At 36.9% G+C, this 12704-nt stretch overlaps 1 protein-coding gene across 4 annotated transcripts in view; it reads right to left on the bottom strand.

The window, feature by feature from the left end:
• Positions 1-12704, bottom strand: part of LOC116092009 (testin-like) — a 31780-nt gene that overhangs the window by 13149 nt on the left and 5927 nt on the right. For 2 of the 4 annotated variants that reach the window (XM_031373389.1, XM_031373398.1), the window contains exon 2: positions 3350-3428. The exons of the other annotated variants lie outside the window; for them this stretch is intronic. The gene's annotated coding sequence lies outside the window, so the exon portion shown is untranslated. The remainder of the gene's footprint in view (positions 1-3349; positions 3429-12704) is intronic. 4 annotated transcript variants of the gene reach the window in all.

Here is a 12704-nt window from a genome sequence, read left to right as displayed (position 1 = left end):
ATCTTATGTGGATATATAAAAATAAATATGTATGATATGAAACTAGAAGTGAAACTCTCTAGGGGAACCAAGGAAGCTAACTGGAAGAAAGTGGGGAAAGAAGGGAGGGGAGAGAGGGGAGAATATCCACAACATACAGCATATACTTGTATGAAAATGTTCACATGCAGCAGTCTTGTACACAATAAATATACACATTGAAACTTAAAAAATAAGAAAATATGTAATAAAAAGATTTAAGTTCTATCCCCTTTAATCCAAGAGGAAGAACGCAGACAGTCACTGTGAATGGATGTGCCCTTGAAAGACTTCCATTTCACCAAGGGTATCCAATCCAGTTAGAGTTCTCAAAGTCCAAGAGTACAACTTTAGCCAGAAAATCAGGTCTACCCTTCAATCATCTGGCCAGAAATAGTGTGGTTTCATTAACTAAGACATCTGTGTAGCTAAGCATAAAAATGAAAAGGTACTCTGGCTTGATATAGCTACCCAAGCCATGTACAAATAACATAATTGTTGCCTGGTGTACTGATGATCCTACCAATAATATGGACATCCTAAGCTATAAAGAACTGCAACCTGAGAGGCCAATGTTCACACTACTCCATTAAAGAGTACATGAGACAATATGCCTTCTGCCTAAAGTAGTGTAAGATACTCCCCATCCCCATATGTAGAAGTGGGTACCCAAAGTCTCCAACTTTGGCCAAGTTCCATTCTCAATTTTCCTTTCTCTTAAAGTGACTTAACCCAAGATATTCAAATGAAGGGAATTATAGACAGAGGAAGTAATCTGTTATTTACATGTTTTTTTTTTCAAGAGCTCTTCAGACCTACATCCTCTGACCCTTAGGACCTAAAATGTACCCTTCTAACTCAAATTACCTAATATCTTTTCTGTATGGCATAGGTTTCCAGGTGTATATCTTTGTAACCTAAGAGAATATAGACCACTATGGTTTTTTTTTTGGTTAGTTACATTGTTGCTTTAATTACTGTGGTCGTGAGTAATGAATTTACATTTCTTTGTGAATAAGTGCCTGATTGACCCTTTTCCTCCTAGCCCTTCATCAATGCCTGTACTGGCTGGTGTTGTGTGTCAGCTTGACACAGGCTGAAGTTATCACAGAGAAGGGAGCTTCAGTTGAGGAAGTGCTTCCATGAGATCCAGCTTTGAGGCATTTTCTCAATTAATGATAAAGGGGGTAGGGCCCCTTGTGGGTGGTGCCATCCCTGGGCTGGAAGTCTTGGGTTCTATAAAGACAGCAGGCTGAGCAAGCCAGGAGAAGCAAGCCAGTAAGGAATATCACTCCATGGCCTCCGCTGGAGTGAATCATGGTCAGCTCCTGCTTTCTTACCTGCTTGAGTTCCAGTCCTGACTTCTTTTGTGATAAATAGCAATGTGGAAGTAAGCCAAATAAACCCTTTCCTCCCCAACTTGCTTCTTGGTCATGATGTTTGTGTAGGAATAGAAACCCTGACTAAGACAATGCCCACATCCACTAATTTCACAAAGAATAATTTGCCTCTGAAGGCAGATAATTTCAACTAAATGTTTTGATCAAGGGAAGATTTATAAGTCTTTGCTAGTTGGGTTAATTGTTCATTTAAGGAATTTAATTGTTCCATGGCTAATTTATTTTTTATTAGATATTTTCTTTATTTACATTTCAAATGATATCCCCTATCTGAGTTTGGTTTTCTGGCAGAAGAGTAAAAACTATGATCCCAAACTCTTCATCCCAGGTTTCAAGGTGGCCATGAAGAAAAGAAAATGTCCTATCCTCCATGCCTACACTAGTGCAGCTGATGCTAAGTTTGAGGAGGACAAAGGACTAGGGACTACCATCAAATGATCAGACTGATGTCAATCAAAGCCCTGGGAGGAATGACTATTCTAGACTGGGATGAAGAGTTGGGTTCTAATGTGGTATTTCCCATAGATTCACCCTCTGCACAGGTTAACTTGGGGCCTTTATTGTTGCCTAGTTGAGGATTTGTCCCTAACCTACCTGATCTCTTGTTTCTCTGAGGAATGTAGCCTTAGATCTTCCTCTTCTTTCAAAGAGGGCATAACAATTAACCCCTTTGTCCAAAGAAGGATCATATTAGATATGCATGTAAACAAAGTGCACATTGCTCCAATATAATTAGGGGTCACTAAAACAAATATTTACAAGCAAAGCATGTTATCGATGCAGTCGGTTTCCTGTCAACGTCAGTTTTAGAAAGGTCCCATTATTCCTGGTCAGGCCCAGACAACTTAATACAACTGTCAAGAGACAATTAGAAATTCAAATATATATGACAAGAGAAGAAACTTTCCATTGCATAGCATACTCAAGATTTCAAAAATAAAATCAAGAAAAGAATATTTATTGCTTTAGAGTAACAAGGCAAAATTATGATATGCAAAGGCAGAAACATCACAGTAACACCAAACCACTCATTGGATACCCTTGCAACATTATAACATGTTAGAAAAGCACAGAATGCCATTTTTAAAGTTTTAAGAGTGAGTGTGTTATCAACCATGATCACGATATACAGCAGAGTTAACTTTTATTATTTATCAAGTAATAAGGACATTTCCTGACAAACACATAAAAGACAACAGTTTTTTTTTTCATGAAAGCACAATAAGAATACGTTTTATTGGCGGGTTATGTGAAATGAGAACCAAGAAGAAATCAATCAAGTACAACACAGTAAAACTACCCACAATACCAATAAAAGATGAAATGAACACCAAACAATAATCTAAAAAAGCTAAAAAAAATCAACAAAATCACAAGAACTTTTAAACATTTCCTAATGATTACTTTAAAGATAAATGACTTTTACTCACAAATACAGAAATGAAGACTAGCTCATAGGGCTGAAAATAAGAACTCTCCTGGTGTCTGAAAGAAACATGACTGAGAGGAACAACAAATTATTTTCAAAGAGCAAAACTATAGAAAACAATCTAGCAAGTGAGTATATATGGAAAATAAGGCAATATAATTATTGTGATATGTGGTAACATAGACTTAACATCAAAATTAGTAAAAATATATAAAGATAATGGCTAGTATTTAGTAAAAGGAATTTCTACTAATCTATCAAGAACATATAACTACTATGGACATAAAGATATCAAATCTTTAGGCTCCCAAATTCATATAATAAACACTAATAAAAAAGTTATATAGGTCCTGGTATAATAATAATCAGTACTTTCAACAAGAATTTCAATATCAGTAATGATAATTTATCATCATTATCTGTGTTGTTTGCTGGTCTGATTTCTCTACTCAAACAACCTAGCAAAAGCAACATTAAAAATGAAGGATTAATATTGACTCACGCTTTCAGAGTAAGGTTCATCACATCAGGGAGTCACAGCAGCAGGAGTTTTAGGCAGCTAGTAATTCTGCATTTAAAATCTGAAAGCAGAGGAAGATCAATGTTGCTATTCAGGGCCTCTTTCCCTTTTTAATTCAGTCCAGTAATGTGGGCCATAAAATGTGCCTTCCACATGTAGGGTGAGTTTGCTTACTTCAGTTAAGCCAATAAAAAAAGAAAACAGTCCCTGACAGACACACCAGAGGCTAACCTAACCAAGATAATCCCTCAAAGGAATGTTCACAAGCTCCTTTTATTCATGATTATAGGTCCACTTGGCAATCCAAATAAAACAGCACATTATCCAAATTAAAACTAATAAACATCAGAGCAAGGCTAGACCATATATTGAATGAACTTATTAAATCCCTTCAAAGTATTTTATTAATAGACATGTCAAGCACATTCTTCTTGGTAACTTATTGAATCACCTCTAAAATATACATTTTATTTTGTAAATTAAGTGTTAGTAGATGCAAAACAGTAAACATAATTTATTTTCTAAAATATAGTAGTATTAAAACAAATTAATAATGGAAAAAGCAGTAAATCTATACAAATATGAAGATGCTGATCAATAGAAATACTTCACTGGGCTTAAAAGCAAGCATACAAAGAGATTCATTATGCCATTTTCATTCATCCAATTCCTTACTTATTTACTTATATATATTCCTACAGTTATTTGGTCTGCATATATGTCTGTGTACCAAATACTTTCCTGGTACCTGCAAAGTTCAGAAGAGGGTGTTACATCCCACTGGGATTGGAATAACACATGTTTGTTAGCTAGCATGTGGGTCTGGAAATTGAAAACAGCTCTTCTGGAAGAACAGTCAGTTCCTTTAACTGCTAAGACATCTCTCCAGCCACTACTCTTCTATATTGTTCATCCCCTGTATTAGCATCCTAGATCTCACAAATTCTACCTACTGGTTCCTTTCTTCCTTCAATAGTTATTCAGTGATGGTTTGAATGAGAAGTCACCCCTATTCTCAGGCATTTGAATACTTGGTCCCCAGTTGGTAGCTGTTTGGAGGAGTCTTAGGAGGTATGGCTTTGCTAAAAGAAATATCGAATTAGAGATGCAAATATAAAAAAAATCTCAAAACCACATTTGAGAGAAAGCTCGTTAATTCCCTCTTTCCAAATCCGTGTTACTTTGCCTAACAATAATCTCTACTTCCATCCATTTTTTTTATAAATGCCATGATTTAAGCTGTCAGCTATCTTTTCAGTTGATTAAAACTCTAATATATGTATATATATATATATATATGTATATATATATATGTATGTGTGTGTGTGTTTGTGCATGCATGTGTGTGTGTGTATATGTAATTTTATCTATTCATCTCATAATGGAAAGAAATGGTTCTATTTCTTAGCTACTGTGAGTGAATATTGTAGCAACAAACATGGATTGCAATTATGTCAGTAGTAGGACTTATGCTTTTTTTCTTTTGAATATTTGTCCAGGAATGTTACTGCTAGGCCATATAATGATTCTACTTTTTGAAAACCTGTGTACAGAAAGAATTAGATAGTTCTGTACCAGTTTACATCCCACCAGGGATACAAATAGGAAAGGAAGTCAAACATGTGCTGAAAAGTCATCAGCAGAAAACTCATATATAAATATTTTCAGCAAAGTGGCATGACACAAAATCATCATTTAAAAATCAGAAGATTTTCAATATGCCAACAATGAATTTGCTGAGAAAGAAATAAATGAAACAAAAACTAATTCCTAATAACATTTAAGAAATAATCAGGCCTGGGAGATAGTCCAATGGATAAAACACTTGCCACACAAATGTGGGTATAAGAGTTCAGATCTCCAGTACCCAATGGTGAGTGAGTGTGGCTGCTCACCAATTCTCTGGACACTTGGAGAATGGGCATCTTGGGGACAAGCTGGCTAGCTAAACACGCCAAACCCTGCTTCAATAAAGGAAATCTGTAGAGTTATTAAAGACCAGCAGCATTAACATGTGGTATTTATATGCACATGCACACACATGCGCATATAGCCACACATATGTGTACCTATATACATGTAAAGATGTTATACATACATGCAATTAACACCCACATAAACTTCACATACACACTGACACACTCACACCTACCCATCCACCAACACACACACACACACACACACACACACACACAAGATGGGGTTAGAAGAGCATACGCAGGAAGGGAAAACTAATGCAGGCTCCCTAAGATAGTGTCTTCTTATTTCCAGCATAACCTGCTAGAAGAAATAGCAGGAAAATACATGAGTGGTCACCTAAACAGGACTGATACAGGAAAGGAAAGGATCCCAGAGCCCTAGTAAATATCCAATCCAGCATCTCTTTAACTGGTTTCCAGTCTCAAGCCTCTCCCACCCAAATGTATAAAGTTATTAATTGGGAGTTCTATGAGGCTGGATCTTCTGTCTTTACTGATCATCTAGTTGTTCACACCTGGGAATTAACTTGGCAATCATCTAGACAACAATGGTCATTTTCATCACACACATACACATAAATCAAGTAAATAATATGTATGAAAGTGCTGTAATGAAATGTATTTCTATGTATTCTGACAAAGAAAATGAATAAGTTTTAAAAGCATGAGAAAAGAATATTAATTACTAGGTAAAATGCCATTAAATATACTATTTTTTTATTTTCATTATTAAATTTACTATGCAAAAAAGTTATTTTATTTGAACTTCATAATGTAAATTTTAGCAAGCATTCCTAAGTATGTAGAATTATTCACATAAGTCTTAGCTAGTCATAGATCAAAATAATCTTCAAATTTTAAATTCAAATTGGAAAATTGACACTTCTTTTAAGTATTATGATGTTTAAAGTAGACATTTGTATATATCAAAACTACTACTCAATTTACATTGAGTGTTTATCATAAGAAAACTTAGTCACTGTAACTTAAATTAAGAATGTTATTTTGTGCTGACATTGGAATTGCCAAGCTTATTCTCAAAAGGTGTATAATCTGAATTGATACCAATAATTTCCTGTCCATTTTTCCATGTGGCAAGTTCTTCATGACTAGCAGGATTATTCTGTACCAGGAGCCATCCCAAGAGGTTGTTCTTTCTTGTTTGGTTCTTCTTGAGGCAGCAGAGGGTGAAGAGGGTGGGGGGTAACACTTGGATTTACAAGATATTTAGGGTTACTCTATAATAATAAAATGTTTACCTGCCCTCAGTTTAAGTCACTTTGCTGTGGTACCTGACCAGCTTGTCTGAGTTCCTCTGAGGCCAGAAACTTTTTACCACCTCATCATAAAACAGTAAGGGATAAATGAAAAGATTTATTGCTGGTGCTCCTTTCTCTGTTGAATCAGCCATAAACCTCTCTAAAAATGGCTAACTCTTTTTGAACCAGAGATGAAAGAAAGGAAAAGAATTAAGATTCTGCATATAGGAAAATATGTATATATACATATATGTTCAAAAATTCATACACCCACATTCTGGCCAGGCCTGACTATCTATCACAGTCAACTCCACAAGTATTCATGCATGCTTACATGAATAAACATACAACTACACACAAACATATAGACAGACATGTACATTGGTTGGATGGTTGGGTGGATAGGGCAAAGCTCCCCAAGCTAAATGATTCAACCAACAACTTTATTTCTCTGGTCTTTTTATACCTTATTAGACAAAATGTTCTTTATAAAATTTCTTCAGGGATAAAATATTATATCAAATTGCAGTTATAGAAAGATGATAATATTAAATTCAAGGCAATGTTTCATTATAATATACTCATTAAAGGTTCAAATGATGGTTTGTACATGGTCTTGCTTTATCATAGTGCACACTTGTGATTTATCCTTAGATCTAAATAATTTTTTTTTGAATGTACAATTGTCCCGTCTATTTCTCTTTTTAGTATAATTATGAAAGCTCAATGTATTTCTTATTATTCAACCTTTACTTACTATTCTGGGTAGCGTGCATACTTTCTTCTTGATTCTAATTTATTACAGACTTCTAGCAACTAAGAGCATCTCTAATACTTTCCTCCTAAAATTATTTGAATTGAATCAAGTATTCTATAGAATTATTGTCTATTTGTCTTTATAGCATCATCATGTATAGCGCATCCTCGTTGTTCTGCAGATATCTTCTCAAAAGGGTATGCTAATACCTAGTGATAGTTATATATTTAATAACAGGAAAAGCATATTATTAGCAGGAATCATTTCTAAAATGGATTTCTCCTGGGCCTTGTCTATGGAATCAAATCTGTCATTAATTTTAATCCAAAGTAGACTCATCTTCGGAAGAACATCTGCTACTTATTAGCTTCTCCTATGATGGCTCCTGACAACTCTGGTATGTAAATTCAACACTTTCAAGAATTTCACAAGACCAAGAAATTTCTGGTGAGCCAAAATTTGTTCAGATGTGTACTGGTATGAAGGATAAGCAGAATTAACTATAAAATTAGACAAAAAGAGAATACATCCCAGAATGTAGGAAAAGAATGGGATACCTGGTAGTATATACATTTAAAATTGAATTTATTGGGGTAAACTGTGCTTAAACAAAGGAAGGGGGCGATAAAGCATTCAGAAATTCCAAGGAGAAAGAATGTGACAATGGCATATGGAAGTAATTAGATAGAAAAGTCCCCTATACTTCAGAATGATGCAAGGGTTATTGCCTGTGTATCCAACAAGAAAGAGAACTTGACAACAAACACCTTTCATCCAGCAAGAACAAACTCATCAAAGAAACTGGCACTGTATGCAACAAGCAAATCAAGTTTCTCTGTCAGTAAAATAATACCTTCATATTCTCAATTTTACATATTTTCAGTGTATCACCTGCTATACAAATATGACTTTTCAAAGAATTAACCTGAATAAGGGCTCTAAAAATCATTCTATGCAACTATGCTACAGCTGCTTCATTGGAATAAATTTGAATGCCCCATGGAGAACCACTAATATGAGCCATTAATCACATTGTGCCTTCAGGAGAATTATATGACCTTACAAACAATCCAAATATTGAAATATTATTGGGACCTGACATGTAAATTGATAGACAAAGCACTTATTTAAGGCTATAGTTGCTACATTCAAGAGTCCAAATTTGTCTGTGTTCTGACTCTATATACTTAATGAAACACAGATAAAAGTATTTGAAAAATAAATTTATCTGTAGTATAAGGAAATTATATTTTGTTCTTATTCTCTGAACAGTACCTATAATGGCATATTGTGTGTGTGTGATAATATTATTGCAGTATTACATAGTAATTTAGAGATGCCTTTCCTCATCTAGGAAGATGTTCACAGTTGTCTCAATTTTATCTAGGATAAATTTATATCAAATAGATCATCTTTAAAATACAGAAAAGTATTTGAAAAATCAATTCAATGCATTTTATTCTCCATTCAAAATTATCACTTGTTCTTTCCCTACAACAATATGCAAATGATTGTCTAGCCCCAATAGTCTCTGAGGAGCAAGTGTCTGGATCAGCCTTTTCCATTCAGTTATAAGGCTTCAACAGACATCACTGTAACACCTATGGCCTTCCATTCAGTTATAAGGCTTCAACAGACATCACTGTAACACCTATGGCCTTCTGACAGTGAGTCCTATTCTGGTACAAGAGGGATTTGAGAGCACAGTCTCCTAAGCATCCCTTGTCATTTCCAACCATGTTGCCCTTCAACAATTCCTTGTCATAGCCCCTGACAATGGGCACCAGACCAGGTAGCACTCTGGACTCTAAGGAAGAGGTTCCTCAGTGTCCCTCTTCATTCAAAAAGTTTGGGTGTTTGCCCTGCTATTGCATGCATAAATGCCAGGTGAGGTAGCTTAGGATTGGCCCATGCAGGCCTGAGGACATCCATTCCAAGTGCCCCTCTAGAGCTTTTCTTGATTCCTGAGGCCAGTGGTCATGTGAGTTTTGTGTACTTTGCCTTCTTATCATATCCACAATTCTCAGGAAGGAAAACAGCTTTTTGACCAGTTGGGTGCCAGAGCAATTGCAATATCTTCAAAACACAATACTGGAGATGCCAGTGAAAAGTTCAAGGAAGAAAACACAGTGTCTGGGCCAACTTCTGCATACTCTGACCCGCTGACCAACATGGACAGGTAATATCTCCATATATTCAAGGTTCCTTATTGATTTCACTGTCTAGCTAAAGAGGTCTGCAATCTTACACTTCTTCCCAAGATGCTCAGGAACTGTCCCTCTGCACCCAAGAGATTAACCAAATGTATTCAAGGGTCTATGAAAAATTCCACATCTGCTCAGGAATCCAAAGGAACTCTCACTTGGGCTGAAAGAAAATCATACATGTCTACTCTTCCGGAAAGAGGTTCAAAAGATCATCCTCACTGCCCTGGTTTACCTTGGGCACAAACTCGGTGGCCAGTCCCACATCCCAGGAGGAGGTTCCATTCCCAGGTTCTCTAGCATGCCCAGGATCTTAGGATCAGGGTGAGGAGAATACAACATCTGTTCCCAAACCACAAGGAGTAACTCGGACCAACAGGATCCAGGGAAGCAGAAACCCCGCCCAACCAGAGGCTCAGGTTCTTTACTGTCTACTCCAGTCTACCTTGGGCCAGAACTCTGCAGCCATTCCCACAGACCCCAGAGCTTGGTCACACCAGGATCTTAGAGTCACAGAGGCAGCTTGACATCCAAGAACTCTAACAGATGCAGAATTTCAAGATCACAGGATACAAGAATCACAGGATCACAGAGACAGCTGGACTCTGAGGAGTTCTGACTCAACCAGGATTAAAGGAAGGACAGGCACCAGTCAGATATAGCAAGTGCAGGGAGCACTAGAGATTATCAGATGGCAGGAGGCAATCATAAGAACAGAAGCAACAGAAACTAAGGTTACTTGGCATCATCAGAACACAATTCTCCCACCATAGCAAGCCCTGGATATACCATCACACCAGTAAAGCAAGATTTAGACCTAGTCATTTCTCATAATGATAATAAGAGGACTTTAAGAAGGACATAAATAACTCCCATAATAAAATATAGGAGAGAACATGCCCAGGATCAGAGGTGAGGAGGACATAACATCTGTCCCAACGCGGGGAGTAACTGGGACCAGTGGGACCAGGCACACAGGAACTCTGCCAGCCCAGTGGCTCGGGTTGCTTCTGGTCTGTCTGGGCCGGCTGGTGCCCTGAACAGACCTTGGGCACAAACTCTACAGCTAGTCCCAAAACACCCACAGGAAGGTCCACTGCAAGGCACTCTAACACACCCAGGATCAGAGGTGAGGCGGACACAGCATGTGTCCCAACACCAGTAGTAACTGGGACCAGTGGGACTAGGCACACAGGAACACCACCAGCCCTGTGGCTCAGGTTGCTTCTGGTCAGTCTTGGCTGGCTGGTGCCCTGAGTAGACCTTGGGCACAAACTCTACAGCTAGTCCCAAAACACCCGAAGGAAGCTCCACTCCCAAGTGCTCTATCAAGCTCAGGATCACAGGATACCAGAATCACAGGATCACAGAGACAACTTGACTCTGAGGAGTTCTTACACAACCAGGATCACAGGAAGGACAGGCTCTAGTCAGATTTAGCAAAGGCAGGTAGCACTAGAGATAACCAGATAATGCGGGGCAAGTATAAGAATATAAGCAACACAACAAAGGTATCATCAGAACCCAATATTCCCACCATAGCAAGTTCTAGACACACCATCACACTGGAAAAGCAAGATTCAGACATAAAATCACATCTCAACATGATGATGCAGGACTTTAAGAAAGATATAAATAGCACCCTCAAAGAAATACCAGAGAACACAGCTAAATATCTAGAAGCCCTTCAAGAGGAAACACAAAAATCCCTTAAAGAATTATAGGAAAACACAATCAAACAGGTGAAGGAAATGAGCAAAACCATCCAGAATCTAAAAATGGAAATAGAAACAATAAAGAAATCAGAAAGAGAGACAACTCTGGAGATAGAAAACCTAGTTAAGAAATCAGGAGTGGTAGATGCAAGCATCACCAACAGAATACAAGAGATAGAAGAGAGAATCTCAGGTGCAGAAGATACCATAGAAAACATTGACACAAAAGTCAAAGAAAATGCAAAAAACATAAAGCTCCTAACCCAGAACATCCAGGAAATCCAGGACACAATGACAATACCAAACCTAAGGATAATAGGTATAGAAGAGAGTGAAGACTCCCAAGGTAATGGGCCAGTAAATATCTTCAACAAAATTATAGAAGAAAACTTCCCTAACCTAAAGAAAGTGATACCCATGAACATACAAGAAGTCTACAGAACTCCAAATAGGTAGGACCAGAAAAGACATTCCTCCAATTATAATCCAAACACCAATAATAATAAAAATACCAAGTGCACTAAACAAAGAAAGAATTTTAAAAGCAGTAAGGGAAAAACATCAAGTAACATGTAAAGGCAGGCCTATTAGAATTACACCAGACATCTCACCAGAGACTATGAAAGCAAGAAGATCCTGGGCAGATGTCATACAGACCTTACAAGAACACAAATGCCAGCCCAGGCTACTATACCCAGCAAAACTCTCAATTACCATAGATGGAGAAAACAAGGTATTCCATGACAAAACCAAATTTACACAATATCTTTCCACAAATCCAGCCCTACAAAGGGTAATAGATGGAAAACATCAACATAAGGAGCAAAAGTACACCCTAGACGGAGCAAGAAAGTAATCTTTCAACAAATCCACACAAATCTAATTCCACCTCTTACAACAAAACCAACATGAAGTATCAGTTACTTTTTCTTAATACCTTAATATGGAAATTAATATTACCAACATATCCTAATCAATTGGAATCCAAAATAATGAGGAATAAGAAATTTGTTGATTATTATCCAATGGTCTCTCTAATTTGGTAGTTAGAGAAATAGGTCCAATATTGTACAATCCATATACACCTTCAGCTTGTTTGTTCAAGACAGTGTCTTGCTGTGTACAACATAATGGTTTTGAAATCTTGCTTCTCCTATCTCAGCCTCTCTATTAGTAGTATTGTTTATTTCATGTTTTTACACTATACTATGTTTTCAGAACAGCTTATATATTTCAAAAATATTTAATATACCCAAAAGAAACATAGACGAATAACTAGGGAGGTGGCTTGTAAGAGAACAACAAAGTGAAACTGAATGCTTTGCTTAACATTTGGAACTCTTGCATCAAGTTTGAAGAAGAGGACTTTTTAAGTTACTCTTTCTCTGAGATGAATTCTTTTCCAAACTATCACAGCCAATGA

The sequence above is a fragment of the Mastomys coucha genome, chromosome X, assembly GCF_008632895.1.
Source record: "Mastomys coucha isolate ucsf_1 chromosome X, UCSF_Mcou_1, whole genome shotgun sequence".
NCBI classification, from domain to species: domain Eukaryota; kingdom Metazoa; phylum Chordata; class Mammalia; order Rodentia; family Muridae; genus Mastomys; species Mastomys coucha.
This window is presented reverse-complemented; position numbering and strand designations above follow the sequence as displayed.